This window comes from Podarcis liolepis (genome assembly GCF_965112155.1).
Source record: "Podarcis liolepis genome assembly, chromosome: 9".
In the NCBI taxonomy this organism is placed as follows: Eukaryota; Metazoa; Chordata; class Lepidosauria; order Squamata; family Lacertidae; genus Podarcis; species Podarcis liolepis.
Genome location: NC_139564.1, coordinates 46,591,819 through 46,612,614, shown reverse-complemented (window position 1 = coordinate 46,612,614; position 20,796 = coordinate 46,591,819). Strand labels below are relative to the sequence as shown.

General features: G+C 46.4%; 1 protein-coding gene across 1 annotated transcript in view; it reads left to right on the top strand.

The window, feature by feature from the left end:
• SCRG1 (stimulator of chondrogenesis 1) overlaps positions 1 to 20,796 on the top strand; it is a 77,617-nt gene that overhangs the window by 14,145 nt on the left and 42,676 nt on the right. The window contains exons 2-3 of the mRNA XM_083520379.1: positions 10,471 to 10,725; positions 11,438 to 14,389. The gene's annotated coding sequence lies outside the window, so the exon portion shown is untranslated. The remainder of the gene's footprint in view (positions 1 to 10,470; positions 10,726 to 11,437; positions 14,390 to 20,796) is intronic.

The following is a 20,796-nucleotide window of genomic DNA, read 5'->3' as shown; positions in this document are numbered from 1 at the left end:
GCTTGTTTGAAATCGGTGTACTGTACTCCCAAAACATCATGGATGAAAGGAAAGAGCTGGGCTTATTAGTGGAGCTGTGGTCAGAGTGGGGACAGGCCACCACCGCTCTAAACGTGGACCCTCTTGTCCAAGAGGACTAATACAATGGGCGTGACCAGGATTTGGGGGGGGCAGACTTTATGTTGGGAGGTGGCAGAACCTCGTTATCTGTGACGCAATTGGTCAGTTAGTTAAGTACTGTATTTCTATTTATTTACTTGAGTTGGGGGGACAGTATTGTCCCTGACTAATATTTTCAAAAAAAGGGGGGTGTCTAGTGCTGTTTGTTCTTCGGCTTAAGGATTGTCTTCCACCCAAGGCGTGCCTTAATATCCTCAGAGTTCGATTTGATCTAGGACTCAGCCTCGGGACGTGCATTATCCGTGATAAAATGGGGAAAGATGCCATTGGCCTCTGGACTCCATCCTGCCCCAGTTTAGTCTGATCGCGGGGCTTGGCTGCACAGTTTCCCGTCCTCTGTTAGACTAGTCCCGAACAGTCGAACAAAAAGAGTCTCCGAAGTTCACGTTGGCGTGAAACAAGTTTCCTTCCTCTCCTTCTATCCTCGGTGCCTTTCGGTTTTGAGTCTCTGATTGGTTGGTGGTATCTTAGCAAAGAGAAACCTGGCCGTGAACGTTGCCCATGAAAGGGTTTGGAATCCATCCCATTTCTTGCGCGGCCTGGGCTTTTGCTCAGATCGGGCGTGCAGACGTTTTGCTCTGGGACAGTCCCCACTCCTGCCACGTGGAGAAGCGAACTGGACCAGCGCAAAGGACGGATACCCAATTCTACTAGCGAAGACGGGAGAAATGGACCAGGGTGTCGCTTTCTTGTCACTCTCCCGGTGTTCTATCAGCCCGTGTGGAATGGCGCTTTCCGTTTCTGTCTCCCACTCCGTCTGAACACTTTCGCAGGCTGTCTGTAATGGACAGTACAAGGGGCCGAGCAATGTTATCTCGGCAAGCTCATAAATGTATTCAGATGTTGGCTTATTCAGTGGAATCTGTTATTGAAACTGATGCTGGCAAGGTTATTAGGATTAAGGGAGCAAATGAATCGTGTGATCGTTAGAGAATCTTGAAAGGAGGTTAATTCCAGCGCAGCGTTGCCTTGTGTCCCATAGCACGGGGATAATTGTATTTGACTGTCTCCGAAAATCAATTTGGTCCTCCTTGACTTTGAAAGGGGGGGGCACTTTACTTTGCGCACACCTTTACAGACGTGCACAAGCGCAATATAAGGAACGGGAGCCTGAGTATATAAGTGTATGGGTATGATTCCTTGGTAAATGAATATTTGGTCAGGAGCCTTGTCTGGCTGGCTTGTCTTGTTGCACTGGCTAGTGCAACATTCTCTGATCCAAAGCACTCCCTGATGCACTACTATTCTACATGCAGGGATATATTTACACAGCAGTGTTTTGTTTTGTTTTTAAATGCCCCTCATCTGTTGTCAGAAGTGACATTGTTATGCAACCACCTCATTTCCCATTCTTTCTGTTGCTGGGGTAGCAGATGCCTTAGGCTTGAGTCTTGCAATCTACCATACAGGGTGAGAGAGTTCAGCTCAGCCTTTTCTACTATAGGTCGATATTTTTAAGAAACAATAAATGGGGGAAGCATTCAAAGATATGATCCCCTGGTTTATGTGTCCGCCCACAATCTTATTCTGCTAAAATGACTGTTTATGAATGTGATTAAAAAACAAAACAAAAAAGCAATTGGTTTGAGAAGCATAACAGATTCTTTCTCTTGCTAAATCAGGGGAAATCTCCATTCTTTGAATGTTTTATGTGATCTAATCCAATCCTTTATGCGGGGATTCTTCAAACGGTTTGGGAATATAAGCATTTTTTGGTTGACCAAAAATAGCCTTTCCTAGAATCCCTAATTCTGTCTAGGGAGACATTCTAACCATTTTAAATAGCAGTCATTTTTTTTAAAATAAAAAAACGTTATTCTAAAAACATTCCAGCTGCCCATTTCTCTGCCTCGGTCTCTCCTCGAGACGTGTGCCAGCCAGCCTGAGTCAGCTCGCGGCGCACAGCATCCTTCGGGTTAATAATACGAGGGAACTCGAGCGCCACCCACCGCTTTCTTTTGGAAAAGCAAGAAGAGCGCGCAGAACATACTTTTGGCACCGTTCAGGGCTGGGCTCCAACCGGGCCGAGTTTGCCAACTCCAGAGTTCTTAGGGGCTCTCCAGAGAGCGATTTGAATGGGAAATACATCGGATGGACTGCAATAATCACTTCGAAACGCCCTGTCGGCAAATATCAGTGGGAAAGACTCGGCAAAAAGGTGTTAATGGCGAAGCTGCGGTTTGCCAAATTCTGGCATCAGTACTATGACTTAAGATGGAGGTATAAATAACCGACAAAAGTGAATGGAAATTTCCAAAACGGAGCGAGGGAGAGATTTAAGAAGAGGATAATGGTCTATAAGGTGAACAGGACATAATGGACACTTAAATAAATCCTGTGTTTTTGGAAGCCCTTTCCTAGAAGGAAGGCACATTGAGTGAACTTCTCAGAAAATGTCCTTGGACTCGCAACCTTACTGAGTTAGGAACTAAAAAAATTCCTTCCAGTAGCACCTTAAAGACCAACTAAGTTAGTTCTTGGTATGAGCTTTCGTGTGCATGCACACTTCTTCAGATACACTGAAACAGAAGTTGCCAGATCCTACTATATCGTGAGAAGGTGGGGAGGGGTATTACTCAGAAGGGTGGTGGGAATGGGAGATTGGCAGATAGCTGAGATGAGCCTGTTGACGACTCTTGACTCTTAACGACTGTAATAGGTCTTACAGGAAAAGGCAAGGGGTGAGAAGGTGAGAAATGGCTTAGTCATTTCTGTCTTTGTTCAGACCAGGTCTCTCCATGGTTTTAAGTTTGGTAATGAGTTGTAATTCAGCAGCTTCTCTTTCCAGTCTATTTCTGAAATTTCGTGTGCATGCACACGAAAGCTCATACCAAGAACTAACTTTGTTGGTCTTTAAGGTGCTACTGGAAGGATTTTTTTTATTTTGACTATGGCAGACCAACACGGCTACCTATCTGCAACTGAGTTAGGAACGTGTGTCTTCGCTGTGATCTATGCGGTATATAACATATAACATATAACATGAGAAATGATTTAAGAATCCCAAATCCATGCTTGTGGCTTTGCCCTCAATTAACAGCGTGATATACTGTTTCAAGATATGCTATGCGGCCCCTTAAAGGGTAGCCGATGTATCGTGGCACCCTTTACACGCCCTCAAATGGAAGGGCGTTTACCCGGGAAAATGAGTATAGGACTGCCAAAAGGGCAGGTGATTGTGGCAAGCGGTGTCTTGGCCTAGAGCAGTGTTTCCCAACCGGTGTTCCGCGGCACACTAGTGTGCCGTGAGACACCGGCTGGTGTGCCGTGGGAGGAAGGCGGGCGAGTCGGGCGGTGAGAGGCGGCGGCGGCGAGGATCCGCGTCGAGCCGGGGGCGGCTCCGCGGTGGTGGTACCGAGCGGCGGGGCAGCGCGCGCAAAAGGGAGGAGCGCGAGACAGCGGAGGAGGAGGAGGCCGGCATGTCCGGGCAGCAGCAGCAACAACAGCAGCAGCAACTCCCGCCGCCGCCCCCTCCTCCGCCCGCTATCGCCGCCGCCGCCTCAGCTGCCCTCGCTCTGCTGCCTCCTCCCACCCCGGCAAGGGGGAGGGAAAAAACTTTCGCTTTTGTGCGTCCCTCCCGGCGTGACGCTGCGCGCTGACGTCACGGGGCGGGGCTTTAATGGTGGTGTGCCGCGAGATTTTTTTCCGGCTAACAGGTGTGCCGTTGCCCAAAAACGTTTGGGAAACACTGGCCTAGAGGACCCTCATCAGGAATGGATCGGGAAATTATGGAGCAACTGAGACACTGCAATAAAATGTTGCAGTTGGGAGTTCTTCTCTTGACCGCAGGGGTGGGGAACCTTTGGCATCCAGATGCTGCTGAACTACAACTCCCATGAACCCCAGCAAGCATGGCCAATGGTCAGGGACGATGGGAGGCGTAGTTCAGGAACATCTGGAGGGCCAAAAATTCCTCATCACTGGTTTATGCTTGTAGCAATCGCTTTTCATATCCCGGTTTTCGCGCGGGGTGTGTGTGTTTCTCTGTCTTTTTCGGGCAAGATAAGCTGGTGCCACAGTAAACATGTTAATCTTGGAAAGTGCCAAAGAACTCTCTGTGTGTACTTAGAATCACAGAATTGTAGAAGGGACCCCGAGGGTCATCGTCCAACCCCAAGAATCCTGCCCACAAGCCGTCCCTGGCTGGGCTCGAACCACCAACCTTCTGGTTAACAGCCAGGTGCATTGTGCCACTGGGGCTCCTAACATGGCTTTCTTTTTAAAAAATTGTTTGCTGACAATTTGTACGGAGAGAATTGTGGTGTCTCGCTCTCTGCCAGGTGCTGAACCCATCTTAACAGAAGCCAGTCTACTGGTATGGGTTCCGGGGGTGTTTGGGGGCGGGGGGCGAAGAGCTTCCCATGAAATCCGACGTCGATACCCTTGCACGTCCCCCTCCACCGTCCCGTCGAGGCTCTCCTTCGGCCCTGGCTCTGCCTTCCCTCTGAATCCTGCTTCTCCCTTCCTCTCCGTCTTGCGCGCATTTCCTTGGAATGCGTCCCATTCATTCCAGCGGGATTTCTTCCTGCTTCGGAATGCAGCCTAAAACTCACTCTGCAAAGAGTCCTAGGCCAGCCCTTCACAGTCGGCCTCTGATCGCGATGGCTAACGAGGATGTGAAGGGCCCGGGGTGAGGGGTCGTCGATTCCCCGGGGGAGCGGCGGGTCCTTTGACACCCCAGTGACTCACCCGGCCGGGCCCACGCTCCAGCCTTGCTCGCACCCACCGAGTCCTCGGTGCGCAGCGTGACCTCGCTCCCTGATCGTCCCAGCCAAATTGGCTTCGTCGTCTTCCCCTCCTCTCCGGAATGACATATCGCTGGAGCCCTAATGAAGATGAATAAGCTGCTTCCAGAAGCTGTTGACAGATCGTCCCAATAGGAAGGGGGGAAACACACACCGCATAATTGCTCCAAATACCAGAAGACACGGTTCGGTTGGGAATTGAGGCGGGGGGGGGAGGGAGAGAGATGGGGGTGGATCTTCTTATGCGGAAGCCAAGCGAAAGAGCGTCGCTGCTGTGAAAGGCAGGAGGAACGAGATAGGTCTGACTCTGAGCCCAATCCTGTCAAAAGTTCGGCTCCTGTATAAACCCCTCCCAATCAGCAGAGGCTTATAAAGGGAGGCCAAACTCGGTGCAGGATTGGCTGTAAATAAGGCCCTGCTCTTGATGAGCTGACAAAGTTGTGTTTGGGCTGCAGACCCACAAACTAAAGATCCTCCCTATCCACCCCTCCCAATTGGGGGTTTCCCATGATTTTTTATTCTTCTCCAAATCTTGGGGTTCCCCAAATCTAGGCAGTACCCCCCTCCTGTCTTGGTGGTGTTGTGTTGGCTTCATAAGCAGCATCACTCATACCCTGAACTTTGGAACTTGAAGGAACAAGTGGACCTCTGTAATATTGTAATTCAGCGTGGAGTGCTTCTGTTCAGAGTTTCAACAATTCCATCCATCCATCCACTCCTCCCTCCTTCTCTCTGGTTTTCTGCTCCTGACCTCCCTCAACAGCCAGTCTGCATTCTATGTCCATATTCAACCCTCATTGGGTTGCTGTGGGATGGGATTCCTCTTCCCTGACAGATTTACTGGTAATTTGGAACCCATAGCATCCAAGTGCCTTCCACCCAATGTTTCACTGTTTGCATATGGCTTTAAAGGGCAACATAGAATCATAGCCAGTTGGGCATCCCTAAAGCAGATCTTGAACTCATTTAAGTTATGGTTACCAGGTTTTTTTCAATGAATCCGGGGACACTCCTTTTTTTTTTTGGAAGCTGAGTGGCAACAGGGAGTCAGTAGTGGGGATGGTGAGGCAAAAGACCCTGGGCCCAAGCACACATGCATATTGTATAAAGGTGCAAAGCCCTTCTTTTGCACCCTGTGAAACATAAATGTGCAGAGTTTTTAAAAAACTGGGCAATGGCGCCGCCACCCGCCCGTGACTGCTGAGCCTCCCCCAATCTCCTGCCCCCTTCCTCCTTTGTTTTGACTGATTGGGGGTCACGGGAGTCACGGGCAGGTGGCTGTTGCCCAGTTAAAAAAAAACCACTGCACATTTATGTTTCACAGGGTGCAAAAGAAGGGCTTTGCACTTTGCCTGGCAGAGAAACCGTGCACCTTGTGCCCCTCCTGGGCAACAGCCACCCGCCCATGACTCCCGAGCCTCCCCCGATCTGTCAAAACAAAGGGGGAAAGGGGCAGGAGATCTGTACCGCTGGACGTCCCTGCTGCAAGCCAGTGGCGTAGCGTGGGTTGTCAGCACCCGGGGCAAGGCAAGTAATTTGCACCCCCTAACCCATGGATTTCCGCCCCTAACCCTAACCCCCAGATGTTGCGCCCGGTGCGGCCGGCCCCCCCCGCACCCCCCACGCTACGCCACTGCTGCAAGCAGCTCCTGAAGCCAGCCAGAGCCAATAGCACTACCAGGTTGGCTGCTCAGACTGCCACTGCCACATTTCCTGGGGACAGATTTGCAAATCAGGGGACATTCTGGGGATGGAATTTGTCCAGGGACAGATTTGCAAATCCGGGGATTGTCCCTGGCAACCAGGGACATCTGGTAACCCTAATTTAAGTTGCCATAGGAGTGTGCTAGCTGTTCGGTTTCAGAGAACTCCCTCTTCAGGCTGACTCAGATGCTATCACATGACCACCCTAAGCTGAATTGGTGCAATGTTCAAAGTTCAAACCCTGAAAATAAAACTCCATGAAAAGGCTACATTGGAGAGTTCAAAGCGAAGTCAACAGTTGTTGTGACTTTCTTCCTCTATTGCTTAGTGGTAGAGCATCTGCCTTGCATGTAGAAGGCCTCGATTCAATCCCTTAAGCTCCAAGAGTCAAGCAATATTTAAGGTGATGCATATGACACCTCCCATGTTCAGCCACAAATCCACAGACACATCGCAGACTGCCTGAATGAAGCTCGGGGACCACCGTTTGGGAACCTCTAGTTTAGGAGATTGCCAATTCTAAAACTGCATGCATTTTACTGTGAATTTGTTTTTATCATTCCTACCTCCTGTGTAGGTGCCAGAAAACCTCAGTGGTGGCTGGTGTACTTCATGCTGGTAGGGTGGAAGGTTGGGAGGCCAACAGTAGGTGGAGTCAGAGCCAATGTTATAGACATACATATATACATACTCTAGTTTTCTCTCTCTTGCTCCCCACTTCCCACCAAGTTCTACAAGGACAATGCTATGACTAAGGAGGAGGAAGCTGGGAGGTAGTGCCACCCTTGGGCTTGTAAGTAAGGAGGGAGGGAGATGGGGGTGGGAAAACTACCCATTCACTTCAATGGATTAGCATCCTCTGGAAAAACCACACTTAAATGATTTGAACCCCATCCAATACCTACAACAACATGGCACGTTTAATGCAGTAAGACCGTGACACACGGGACTTGGCTATCAGGTAGGATCTGAAAAAGCACTTTTCTCAATGTAAGAAGGACTTGTATGTGACCTTGAAGTCTTTGCCAACCCTCTGCCCAGCTATGAAGCACGTGGCAAAGTAGACTCTGACTGTAAGTGGTTTCTTTTATTTCTTTTATTTCTGTTTTTTCCCTTTCATCCTGCAGATGAGCACTTGGTGGCAGTGTCAGCTTGAAAAGGCATGTCATAAATCAGGCAGGGATATTCTGTAGGAAGTCCATAAAGACAGTTGGCTGCTTCAGCCTGCATGGTCTTCCATCCTCGCTCTCTGTTTATCATCTGGCCAGCTTGGGCATGAGATCACAGCTTTCTCTCACTTAATACTCCCAAAAATCAGATGGGAGTGGAGTGCATGGCAAGTTTTTCCTTCCTTTGGTTCCTCTCTGCCCCGCCCCGCTCCCCAGTCTCTTGAATCCAAACCAGTGAGACTTACTTAAATGATTTGAACCCCATCCAATACCTACAACAACATGGCACGTTTAACGCAGTAAGACCGTGACACACGGGACTTGGCTATGAGTGCACTATAAAGACAGGGTAATTTTATTATTATTTTTTTGAAAGGAAAGAACAATATTTCATAGAATCATAGAATTGTAGAATTGCAAGGGACTCTGAGGACCTTCTAGTCCACCTCCTGCAATGGAAGAATAAGCTGCTGTCCCATACAGGAATCAAACTTGCAACCTTGGCATTATCAGCACTATGCTCTAACCAGCTGAGCTATTACATCATATCCTTCTAGAAATCACACACCTTTCATAAATGCACACTGCCTAAATAGTTTGGGGATACCTTTTTCTTACCATAGAATATTGGATTGGTATCTCTTATAGCTTTGCCTACATTTGCTCATTTGCAAACAGCATGGTTTCTCCACCTCATAGGGTTGATGGGAGAATATAATGGGCAAAATGCTATGATCACCGTTGAGAACAGCTGGATAGAAGGATGGACTTGGATTTAAAGCAGCATGGAGTTAATTTTGCTTATGGAAAGGGTGGCAGTGTCATCAGTACACAAACTGTATTTTTGGAATTTGTAGAACTCTGTGAACTAATGAGGAATGTGTTTGCTATGCACAAGCTTTCCAGGAAGCCATCAAATGTTGTATCCCGAAGAGAAATCTATACCGGATAGCCAGATACCACTGGGGTCCCCTGCCCTTCATTAGGGAAAGATAGCAATGAGAACAGCCTGTTCATAATTCCACAGTAGTCCCACAGAGGATCACATTTCGAATGTTATGTCTTATTTAACTGCAGGCCTGAGCCAGAAATCCCAATATGACTGAGAATGACTATAAATGTGTATTTTACACACACACACACACACACACACACACACACACACACACACACGTATAGGTGTACATGTGTCTGAGTGTGCATCTTCCTTTTTGTACAGGGTTGCATATTTATTTTAATGTGCATACAATATGTGTGTGATTCTTTTGATTAATTATATTCTTTCAAAAGAACACATTGATTTTGGGGGAAATGCAGACAATTAAGGCTGCAAATCCAAGGGAGGTAGAGAATAGGAAGAAAACTCTTAGCCTTGTGCCTTGCCAGGTTTGAGATGGCAGGATAGAAGGAAGGGCAGAAGACTACTCGGCTAGGCTATGTAGACATTGAAAGGTGAAAGATCCCTGACAGTTAAGTCTAATCACATATGACTCTGGGGTTGTGGCGCTCATCTCACTTTACAGGCAGAGGGAGCCGGTGTTTGTCTGCAGACAGTTTTTCTGGGTCATGTGGCCAGCATGACTAAGCCACTTCTGGTGAAACCAGAGCAGTGCACGGAAATGCCATTTACCTTCCCACCACCTATTTATGTACTTGCACTTTTGGCGTGCTTTCGAACTGCTAGGTTGGCAGGAGCTGGGACAGAGCAATGGGAGCTCACCCCATTGTGGGGATTTGAACCGCCGACCTTCTAATCAGCAAGCCGAAGAGGTTCAGTGGTTTAGACCACTGCACTGTCTACTAATGTAGACATTAACAGCTTAAAATGCAATGAGGTTGATTTCCACACACCCCCTCACATTTCAAGTTGCATTGCACACTGCTGTACACACTAGAGAGATGATGGAGATGATGGAGATGATGGAGATGATGGAGATGTCCTCACCCAATGCATATCACCTGTCTGGTTTCCCCACACCTGCAATCCCTCCCCGAACTCCTATTCATGAAACTGCCATCTGCACATATGATGACATCTGTGCACATCTCTCATGTACAGACCTCAGTGGTTTAAGTTTTCAAAGGGAAGCTTGTTGGAAGGGAAACACATCAAGCAGCAATATTTCTCAAGAAGCTGCTGGATGGATATGGGTCAGTAGGATTTTTGCTTTGCATGCAAAAAGTCCCAGGTTCAATCCCCAGCATCTCCAAATAGGGTTGGGAATGCACTTGCCTGAAACTCTGAAGAGCTGCTGCTGGTCAGTGTAGACAATAGTGAGCTAGATAGCCTGGAGGTCTCACTCGGTAGAAGGTTCCTATTTTCTACAGTTCTCTCTTATATATTTTGGTTGTTCCCTTCCTGTTCTCCATATTTCCTTCCAAGGGGAATGGGAAAAGTAAGGATTAAGGCTGCAATCCTTACCTATAAAAATTAGGATGACTAATAATAATAATATATTTATACCCCGCCCATCGGCTCCCAACAGAATATAAAAAAACACGATAAAACATCAAACACTAAATTTTTTCCTAAACATGGTTGCCTTCAGATGTCTTCTAAAAGTCAGATAGTTGTTTATTTCCTTGACATCTGATGGGAGGGCATTCCACAGGGTGGGCACCACTACTGAGAAGGCCCTCTGCCTGGTTTCCTGTAACCTCACTTCTTGCAGCGAGGGAACCACCAGAAGGCCCTCGGAGCTGGACCTCAGTGTCCGGGCTGAACAACGGGGGTGGAGACGCTCCTTCAGGAAGTGGTGTGGTGTGATGACAGACTAAGACCTGGAAGACGAGGGTTCAAATCCCCGCTTGGCCATGAAACTCACTGGGTGACCTTCAATCTGACTTACCTCACAGGGTTGTTGTGGAGATTACATAAGGAGTGGGAAGAACCATGCACACTACCTTGAGATCCTTGGGGGAAAAAGGTGAGATAGAAATGCAATTAATTCATTAATGGACAATCAAAACTGGCTCTTCTTAGCTCGCATGGTGGCAGCATCTTAAGAGATATTTGGCAATGAAGAAAAGAGTCTGAATACAGTGGTACCTCAGGTTACATACGCTTCAGGTTACAGACTCCGCTAACCCAGAAATAGTGCTTCAGGTTAAGAACTTTGCTTCAGGATGAGAACAGAAATCATGCTCTGATGGTGCGGCGGCAGCAGGAGGCCCCATTAGCTAAAATGGTGCTTCAGGTTAAGAATAGTTTCAGGTTAAGAACGGACCTCCGGAACGAATTAAGTATTTAACCTGAGGTACCACTGTGTACACTGAAACAGCAATAATCCTAAACAGAAGCCCCACGGAAGGCAGCGGAACTTGTTTCTGAATAAGCATGCCGGATTTAAAAGTACATACACACATCTCTGCTGTATAGCGTATTCAGAGGCAATCCTGCTGCCCCCATCCCCCGAAATCAGTGGGAGTTTTCAGATCACCTATTTGGGAGGAAGATGGCCATGAGGTATGTTTTACGTGTGGGGATGGGGGGGAGAGAAACATCAAAGCGTGGGCAAGGCACAATGTGGGATGCACATGGGCAACTCCAGAGGCCTCACCGGCAGAAACGTGTTTCCTAGAGTTTTCCAGCTTCTCCCTTCACCCCACCCACCCACCCACGATTTCTTTTCTTCACAGGCAGCATAGCTCAAGGCCGTAAACACACCATTAAGGTTTTGTTCAGAGGCAAGTGAAGGAAAGAACTCTAAACAGACTTCTCCGTTCCAACGTTTCCATTAAGTGACTATTGAAGAGGCACTCGGGAAAAGTTGTCAGATCCATTTTGTTCACGATCCGGTAGGAATAAACATCAAAATATGTACATGTACCACTTATTTTTAGGGTGTGATGTTTTGAAAAGAGAGGGAGAGGTGTTTTGATTAAATTCACAGTCTATGTATCAGAGCCCGATAGCGACAGATATCTTACAGATATAGTTCTGCTCAGTTCTGTTTAAAAACACGTACAGAAACTACTGTAGCCATTTAACTTTATTTCTACAGGACAGGCAGCAATTTGAAAGGGCTGTAGTCAAAGGCAGAGTCGCCACAGGGATAGTCTATGTCTCTCCCTTCATGTTCAACCTCCACGCCCCCCCCCAACCTTTAATTTGTGGCAATATAAGGGGAAAACATGGTTACAAGGCTTGGATTGTCACCCCCAATCTCTGCTGAGCTGTGGCAAGATTTCAGTCGGTTCCAGGTGCTCACCAAGGCTCTGTGTTCCTTTGAGAATCAATATGTGGTGGAGGCTGTCATAGCTTTAAGAAATATGATTTATTCATAAATTGACACCTGAATTTAGATGGAAGGAGTCCAGATCTTACAGCATGGCCATCTCAAGTAAGGCTTGTTCCCCACAGCAGTACAGTACTGGAGACCTGACCTCATTGGTTCCCATCCCAATACCATGGAAGCCTCTGCAGTTCTAACCCCAGTAATGTTCAGGGATGCCAACTTGAGTAAAATATGAGGGGGAGGGGAGTGCCAGGTAAGCCTCACCTCACATAATTGATCACAAGACACAGCACAAACACACACCATTTGAATGGCAATGCCCATCAGCTTGGGTGGGCAGCCTCCTCAAATATTTTATGGGGGGTGAAGGGACCTTGGCCCCTAGGAGCTGGCTTCTATACTAATGTTGACGCTTCAACAAGCGTGGAGGTGAAAAGGAATTCAATCAGAACAGGCTGGGGGTGGACAGGGGGAAGGCTACACACCCTGCTCCTAGACCTTTGCAATGACACAAAGCAATGTTTGTACAACAAGATTGCTGCACCAGCACAGCAACAAGCCGGTCCCATCCTGTGGTGAGTTTTGGGATCAGTCTTCAGCTGCAGCCCAACAAACCCAAAGAACTTGAGTATATAACCAAGGTGGTCTATCTCCATTCAGATCAGGGGCCAGAAGGAGAAAAACAAAAGGGAAGATCAGTCTACAATAGAGGAGATATTGCAGGTAAATAGTAATCTGTTGTTTGAAAACTTTGAGTGCAGCTTTTGCCAACCTGGTGGCCTGCAGATGTTTTGGATTTGCAACTCCTACCAATCTCAGGCAGAAGGGCTGTGATGGCTGGTGCTGATGGATGTTGTAGTTCAAAGCACCTGGAGGCCAGCAGGTTGGGGTGGGCTGTCCTAATATCTTCTGGTGAACCTGATCCTAGGGATTGGCTTAATACACAAGTAGCAACACATCTTGCCAAACACAGTTCTACTCCTGGAGAGAGATGTAGAATTAGCTGTCCAAATTGCCAGCCTTTACCTCTGTCCCTGGGACGCAGATGGCGCTGTGGGTTAAACCACAGAGCCTAGGACTTGCCGATCAGAAGGTCAGCGGTTTGAATCCCCGCAGCGGGGTGAGCTCCCGTTGCTCGGTCCCTGCTCCTGCCAACCTAGCAGTTTGAAAGCATGTCAAAGTGCAAGTAGGAAAATAGGTACTGCTCCAGCGGGAAGGTAAATGGCATTTCCGTGTGCTGCTCTGGTTCACCAGAAGTGGCTTAGTCATGCTGGCCACTTGACCCGGAAGCTGTACGCCGGCTCCCTCGGCCAATAAAGCAAGATGAGCACCGCAACCCCAGAGTCAATCACGACTGGACCTAATGGTCAGGGGTCCCTTTACCTTTACCTTTTTGCCTCTGTCCCTACAGTCTGTGGTAGGATTGGGGAATCTGTGGCTCACTGAAAGATACTGAACTCCAACTCCCTTCTTTCCTGACCTTTGTCTATGCTGACTGAGGCTGATGAGGGTTGCATAGCAACAACATCTGGAGGACCCACAGCAGCTGGTTCAGCAGCTGGTAGCTGGAGGGGGATGAACTTTCCCAGCCAGATGGTTGCATTCGATTCTTGCCAGCTTTTCGAAGGTCACACTTGTACCTTTGTTTGCCAGGCTGTTTTCTACACACCCCTCTCACTGTTGTCCATCCAGGCAAGCAAGAAGCATGATAAGAGTTCAAGGGCACATTCCAGCTAGGCAAGTATTATTCAAGGACAATGTAAAGCAGGGATGATGCATGGTGTGGCACAGGTAGAGGCGCATGGCTGAGAAAAGACTCAAAATAACAGATACAGTAGTACCTCGGGTTACAAACACCTCGGGTTACATACACTTCAGGTTAGAAACTCTGCTAACCCGGAAGTAGTACCTCGGGTTAAGAACTTTGCCCCAGGATGAGAACAGAAATAGAGCAGTGGTAGCTTGGCAGCAATGGGAGGCCCCATTAGCTAAAGTGGTACCTCTAGTTAAGAACAGTTTCAGGTTAAGAACAGACCTCCGGAACGAATTAAGTTCGTAACCCGAGGTACCACTGTACTGATTTCATTCATTTGTAAGATTTCTTACCTGTCCTTTGTCACAGGGTGGGTTACAACAAACTTATTATGAAATTTGAAAAAGCTCATTCAATTGGAAAGATAAGTAAAACAATTCCAATGTAGGTTAAACAAAACAGAAGAGGTGGGTCCACCCCCCCCAAAAAAAAAATCTGTCAAGATTGAGAGACCTGGAGTGCCTCTAGGATGCCACTCAGTGGGGCGAGAGAGGCACCAGTCTTCGTTCATGCATGGATAAGAAGCACAAGACAACCAAGGTCAGTGTCAATTCTTTCTTTCTTTCTTTCTTTGACATTTTAATTTCATGCCTACTATAGAAATGACCTGCTATCCATGAAAACATTTTAAATACACCAACTAAGTCAACTTAAAGATGAGCTTGTTCCTCCATAGTTATAACTGATCTCTCCTGCTGGGTCCTAAGGACTTCTAAACTCTTAGAGGATGGAGGGCCTGGAGACTAAATAGATGCTGAAAAGCAACTTTTCAAGCATTTCACTAATATGAACATGTTGTAGTCAGAATGAAGTATTTTTCAAACAACACACATTTCTCTTTTAAATCAGGGCTTGTGGAGAGCAAAAGGACATTCCAAGGGACCTGGTGAATTTTAATAAAAATGTCACGTTTTGTTTATTTGTTTGAATATTCAGCGTGCGGGGGGGGGAGAGAATAAACCACATTACAGTATTTTTCCAATACAAATATCATGTTCTGAATGCCTCTACACCCAATTTATAAACTGTCAAAGGGAATATGTCAATAATAAAAAATTATCTTGACTACATCTTGGTGGGGAAGCAGTGAGATCCAGATCCAGAATGTTTTGATGTCAGTGCCCAAAACTTTTGAAATGATTAAAATTATAAGCCAATATTTTTAATTTTATTAAAATTCTATTCATATCACTCAGATTTATGTTTTATTCAACATATCATTCCATATGCATTTATTTATTTATCGCAGAACCAGCTGTAGTATACATGATACAGCTGATATATGGATTTAATAAAAAAAGCCAAGGAAAACAACATTCAGATGCTGGCACAGTGCTCCATGCATCTATGAGGTTCCTACATGAATGGGCGTCTCCTCTTCTGGGGTTCAGTAGAAAGGATGGGTTCATAGACAGGCACCCTTTTGCTGTCTCTTCCACTTAGCAAAGTCTTTGCTTCCACTAAGTGAAAAACCCTTGCTCCTAAAGGAAATCCACATACACACAGAGAAATGTCTTGATCAGATGGATCTCCCTTTCTGCAGGCACACTAGAATCACTTAGCCAGAGATGATCCCTTAGGTGCTGTCTACATATTCCAGCCTATCATGGGAGCTGCTTTTCTATGAATTCGCCCAACAGTGTTGCTGCCATACTTAAAAGCCTGCAACCACATGGGTCAGGATCTTTCCTTCAGAATAGGCACTACCCACCACTATCACCACCAAGAACATGAGTACTATTCTAGAGGAAAGACTCGCATGATAGACCTCATTCACATACTTGCACACTTTAAAAAGTGACAGCTGCCCTGCTGTCATGCAGAAGTTGGAGAAGTTGATTCCAGGTTGGGGTATGACATGCTGAGGAAACCTGAGTTCGCTCCAGATCTCGCCTGCAACTAGTTATCTGACATTTGGTAGCCACTTTGCACTTGCAGCTAAGTGCATTTGGATCTGGACAGAAGATTGCCTCGGGACTTTGTGTACATTGCACTGCCTTGATTTCCATGATGCAAAAGAGGTGGGATATAAATATCTTCAACAAATAAAGGCATTTGAGACAAGATCATCAAATTCCAGGATATCAGCTTCTGGGCCCAAACCAGGGATATTTTCAGCCAATGAATTAATTACTTCTCCTCCCATTTGGACTACTGCTGTGTGCTCTACATGAGGCTACCCTTGACCACAATCTAGAAACAGCAGCTGGTGCAAAATGCGACAGCCAGACTGCTGAGATGAGCAGTGAGGTAATGCCATGTGTTGCTGGTCCTAGAAGCAATGCCTTGGCAGCCTGTGAGCTGGTGGGTCAAAGTCAATCTGGTGGTAGAAGGCAGCTTGGGGCAGAAGTACCTAAAACATCCCTCTCCCATTTCAACCAACCTGAGCCTTAAGAGCAGCAGGGGTGGCCTTGTTCACAGTGTCAGCAATGAGCATGGGCTAGAGGGCAGTGCCCTGATTATGAAACACCCTCCCTATGGAAGTCTGCTTGTCCCTCTATATTACCATCAGTTAAACACAAACTGAAAACATTTTTGTCCACCAAGGCAACAGTGGGTAGGTTTTAAGCAGATGGAAATTGCTGTACATGTTTTGAAATGGTCTTTTGGTTGTTTTAAACTTTTGAAATTGTTTTAATTAGAATGTTTTAATTAGGATGTTGCATGGTTGCCCAGGACTCTTCAGAAGGCAGGGTGGAAGCAAAGTCATATTAATAATAAGATGATGATGATGATGATGCATTTATACATACATACACAACAATGTATCTTCAGGTATCTGAAGAAGTGTGCATGCACACGAAAGCTCATACCAAGAACTAACTTAGTTGGTCTTTAAGGTGCTACTGGAAGGAATTTTTTTTATTTTGACTATGGCAGACCAACACGGCTACCTATCTGTAACATACACAACAATGTGAGCAGTAGCCAGATATACACACTAGTGCCATCAATGCTCCACCTGAGTCACTGAGATCCTCTAATGAGGCACTTCTATGGTTCCTCACACCTCTGAGGTTTAATTAGCCTTTACAAGGGACCAAACTTTTAGTGTGGCAGACCCTGCCCTGTGGAACTCCCGGCCAGTAGAGGAAGAAGCTATTCCTGCCTTCTTTTAGACATTGCCTAAAAATTAAACAAGCCTTGGAAATGTGAACTTTCTTTTATTTATAGTGAGTTGGCCTGATATTTTTCCTGATGCCTTATTGATGTTTTAATATTATAATTCTTGTATATGGTACACACCACCTTATATTTTTACAAAAATGCAGGAAAGAAAGAAAGAAAGAAAGAAAGAAAGAAAGAAAGAAAGAAAGAAAGAAAGAAAGAAAGAAAGAAAGAACTTAGCACTTTACAAATTAGCATGAGTTTGATGGTGTGGATGTGGAATGATGGTTAGGCTGAATGCCTGGACCCTAATTCTTGGAATAACCAGGCTAGTTTCTTAGGGAGGTGCTAGTCTGGGTGATGGGCCATTAATGGGAACAAAGGAAGGGGCTCTGTGTGGCACCCCCTCCCTCAACTTGTCGGTAGTTGGAAGGGGAAAGGCAGAGTTGAGAGCAGAGAGTAGGAGTGTGTAAGCTAGAAGCTGGAGAATAAGCAGGCTGAAACCTGTGGAGAAGAGCGATGCCTAATCTCTATTTGGATCCAAGGCTGTGCTATGAGTGAAGCAAGACCCTCTTGGCAGTGGCGTAGCGTGGGGGGTGCCAGGGGTGCCGACCGCTCCGGGCGCAACATCTGGGGGGGGCGCGAGTCCAGAGGGAAGGGACAAGTTCCTTCCTCCGCCGGGCTCCCCGCCACCACCGCCAGCCTTGCGCCCTAGCGCGCGCGCCCCGCCGTCGCTGTGGCTGCGCTCCGCTCACTGCTCGCAGGAGGAGCAGCCGCTGCAGCAGCGCCGACGCCGCCACCGACGCCTGGCCGGGCACGGGCAGCCTCTGCACCCTGCCGCCGCCGCCATCCCCTCGGCCCAGCCACAGGCGGCGGCTGCTTCTGCCTCCATCCTCCTCCGGGCAAGCAGCGTTGTTTGCGCGGCAGCGCCAGCGGCATCTCGCAGGTTAGGGGTTGGGGGGGCGCAAATTACTTGCCTTGCCCCGGGTTAGGGGGCGCAAAATACTTGCGTTGCCCCGGGTGCTGACAACTCACGCTACGCCGCTGCCTCTTGGGGTAATAATGCTGTGAACCCCTCCATTGTGGGCTCAGGCTGTATATGTGTGTAAATAAACCATATATCATAAGACACCACAGTTTCTGCTATATCTAATTCCAAAGGAGACATGGTCCCTGGGTAAGCATCTGAAACCCCTGGAATCCCACACCTCTTGGAGATTGGGTTGGCGTGCATCAACGTGGAAGAAAGGGCTTCTGCCTCAAGGAGCTTACACTCTCCATTTCGAGAGCAGAGGAGGCAACAGAAGGAAGAGGAGCAAAAGGAGAGACATTTGTCAACGTGACACAAATGCTAAACAGTGGTTCCCAATGACATCTGAGGCTCACAACATACACACTCTTGCTATATTATGCTAGATGGTAAAGATGGATAACATATGTTGAGAAGCCTTTAAAGTCACTTGTATTAATAGCTGTTGAAGCAAACATATGGGTTTGGAGGCTTTGTTTTTTGTTAAGCCCATGCACCATATGGGAGTGTCACCATCACCTCTGACAGCAGAGCAAAGATACAATAATTAAATTTCAGGAAAGTGTGTGTGTGTGTGTGTGTGTGTGTGTGTGTGTGTGTGTAAGAAACCAATGAGGAAACATTTTGAAAATACACTATGAATAGAAGGAAACCCCAAGTAGATGCTTTGTAGCAACTAAAAGAAAAAAGAAAAAGATTGTTTGGAACATGTGCACTAAATACCACGATAGAAGGAGGATTTCAGGATCTGCGAGGCAAGTCATATTATACAATAAGAGCCCACAGTCATTTGAGAAGTCTGAGGCCACATGGACACCATACATTTAATGCACTGTTATACAACTTCAAACAGCCATGACTGCCCCAAAGAATTCTGGGAGCTGTAATTATATAATAATAATAATCTTAGAACATAGAAGAGGGCATGGCTGTGAGAGGATATACAGTAGCTGTCACTCTCAAGAAGGGACCCCTGCACTTCTGAATTTGCCACTACACGGTTGTTTATACAGTGCAGTAAAAACAGGACAAAAAAGAAAGCTTCCTGGAACATTTATGGTATGAAAAGTTACAGTCTTTTTTCCCAGGAAAGTACAGGTCATGGACTTTTTGCAAATGAAGCAGCGTAAGCCAGGACTTGTGCAATGGTATTGAAACTGTGATTGTGTATAACCGCTAAATCAAATGGATGTCTAGAGGAATCCCAAAAGATTAAGAAGGTTTGTATAATTGCTGAGAGTTTTGGATCTTGTGTTTATATTAAAACTCACTGACTTTATTAGGGTCAGAGATGGGAGACAAGGAGATAGAAGCTTTCTCAAAACATTTTTGTTTTGTGTAGCAACAGTAATATCCAGGATAAAGTGCCATTTTATGAAATATTGATTATATTGTAAAGCAGTTGTTAATTTCATTTTATTGTTTATAATTTGTTTTTGCATCCTGAATGTGTGTGTGTGTGTGTGTGTATAATGTTTTTTTATTTTTTAAAAAGGAAAAAATTGCAATGTGAAGAACACATTTAAAATAAAAATATTACTAACATAATATGTTCTAATCGCTAGTGAACCCAGGACCTCTATACACACTGCCCAGGCTTGCACCCCAGTGAAGTCACTTCAATGCTGCTAACACAGTGGTTTGACTTCACCCCCAGAGGCGTGCTCCATTGTCTCTTGAGACAGACAGATGCCCACAATGTAACATGTAATTTGGACTCTACAGGGAAAGGGCTTTTTAAGCCATGTGAAAAACGCTAGTTGTTTCAAGAAAGAACGCAATGATGCAACGTCCACAGTTCAATCAGAAAGGGAGAAAGCAGATTCGGAGAGATTGAGGAGAAACCAACATTTCTCGACATTCAAAAGCAGAGACTTCCCATGCCTCGGCACAACATATGGGATGTTTGATGAAGAACAGCACAAGCATTCATGTGGTTACTGATGGATATGCAAATGAAATTAGGAACACATTCTAGGGGGTTGCCCACATTTCAGCATTGTTTAGCTGTTTGCCCACCCCCCTGCCCCAGTTCAATTTAGACCTAGGAATGAAGAGGGGAAACTGCAAACAGTAAGACTGGGGGACACACTATGGCTGCTTTTGTGGTGAAAGAAAAAACCTTCCTTGGACAGAATGCACATTTGATTTTTAAATGGTTTTAGTTTTTACCCCTCTCTGTATCACTGTCTCCTCCAACCTGATGCCCTCCAGATGTTTTTGGACTGCAACTCCAAAACATTTGCAAGGCACCAGGTTGGCAAGGCTGCTCTATCATATTTACGATCTTCACAAGAGATGGATCCCTATAGCAGTGCCCTTTGTATCACTTCTGAAAGGGTCTGCTGAGCTAGTACAGCCACAGAAACATCAAGGATCCTGTGTTGATATGTGCTCTTGGGTTGCCAAGTGAGCAAATAAACGTCAAGATTAGCATGCAGATCTGATGAAAAACTGATGGCAGCTGATTTAGGACTGATCCTGTTCTTAACCTTTAAAACAGAGCTTTCAAAACTTTGTGTTGCAACACATTAGTGTGTCGGCTGCAGTGTGTACATGTGTTTTGTGAACGCTTCCCACGCTTCTCCCAGGGCTGAAAAGGGGTTGGTTTAACCTCCAGTTTGCTAGTAAAATTGAATTACTGTGTCATGAAATGATGCATGTCTAAAAAGCGTGTCACCAACATGAAAAGTTTGGAAGGCTCTGCCTTAAGGTGTGAATGCTACTTCTGCAATGTGAACAAAGCACTCCAAGTCAGATCAGGCCCCCAGAAAGGCTTGTGTTGGTCAGTCACTGTTTTTCTGTACTC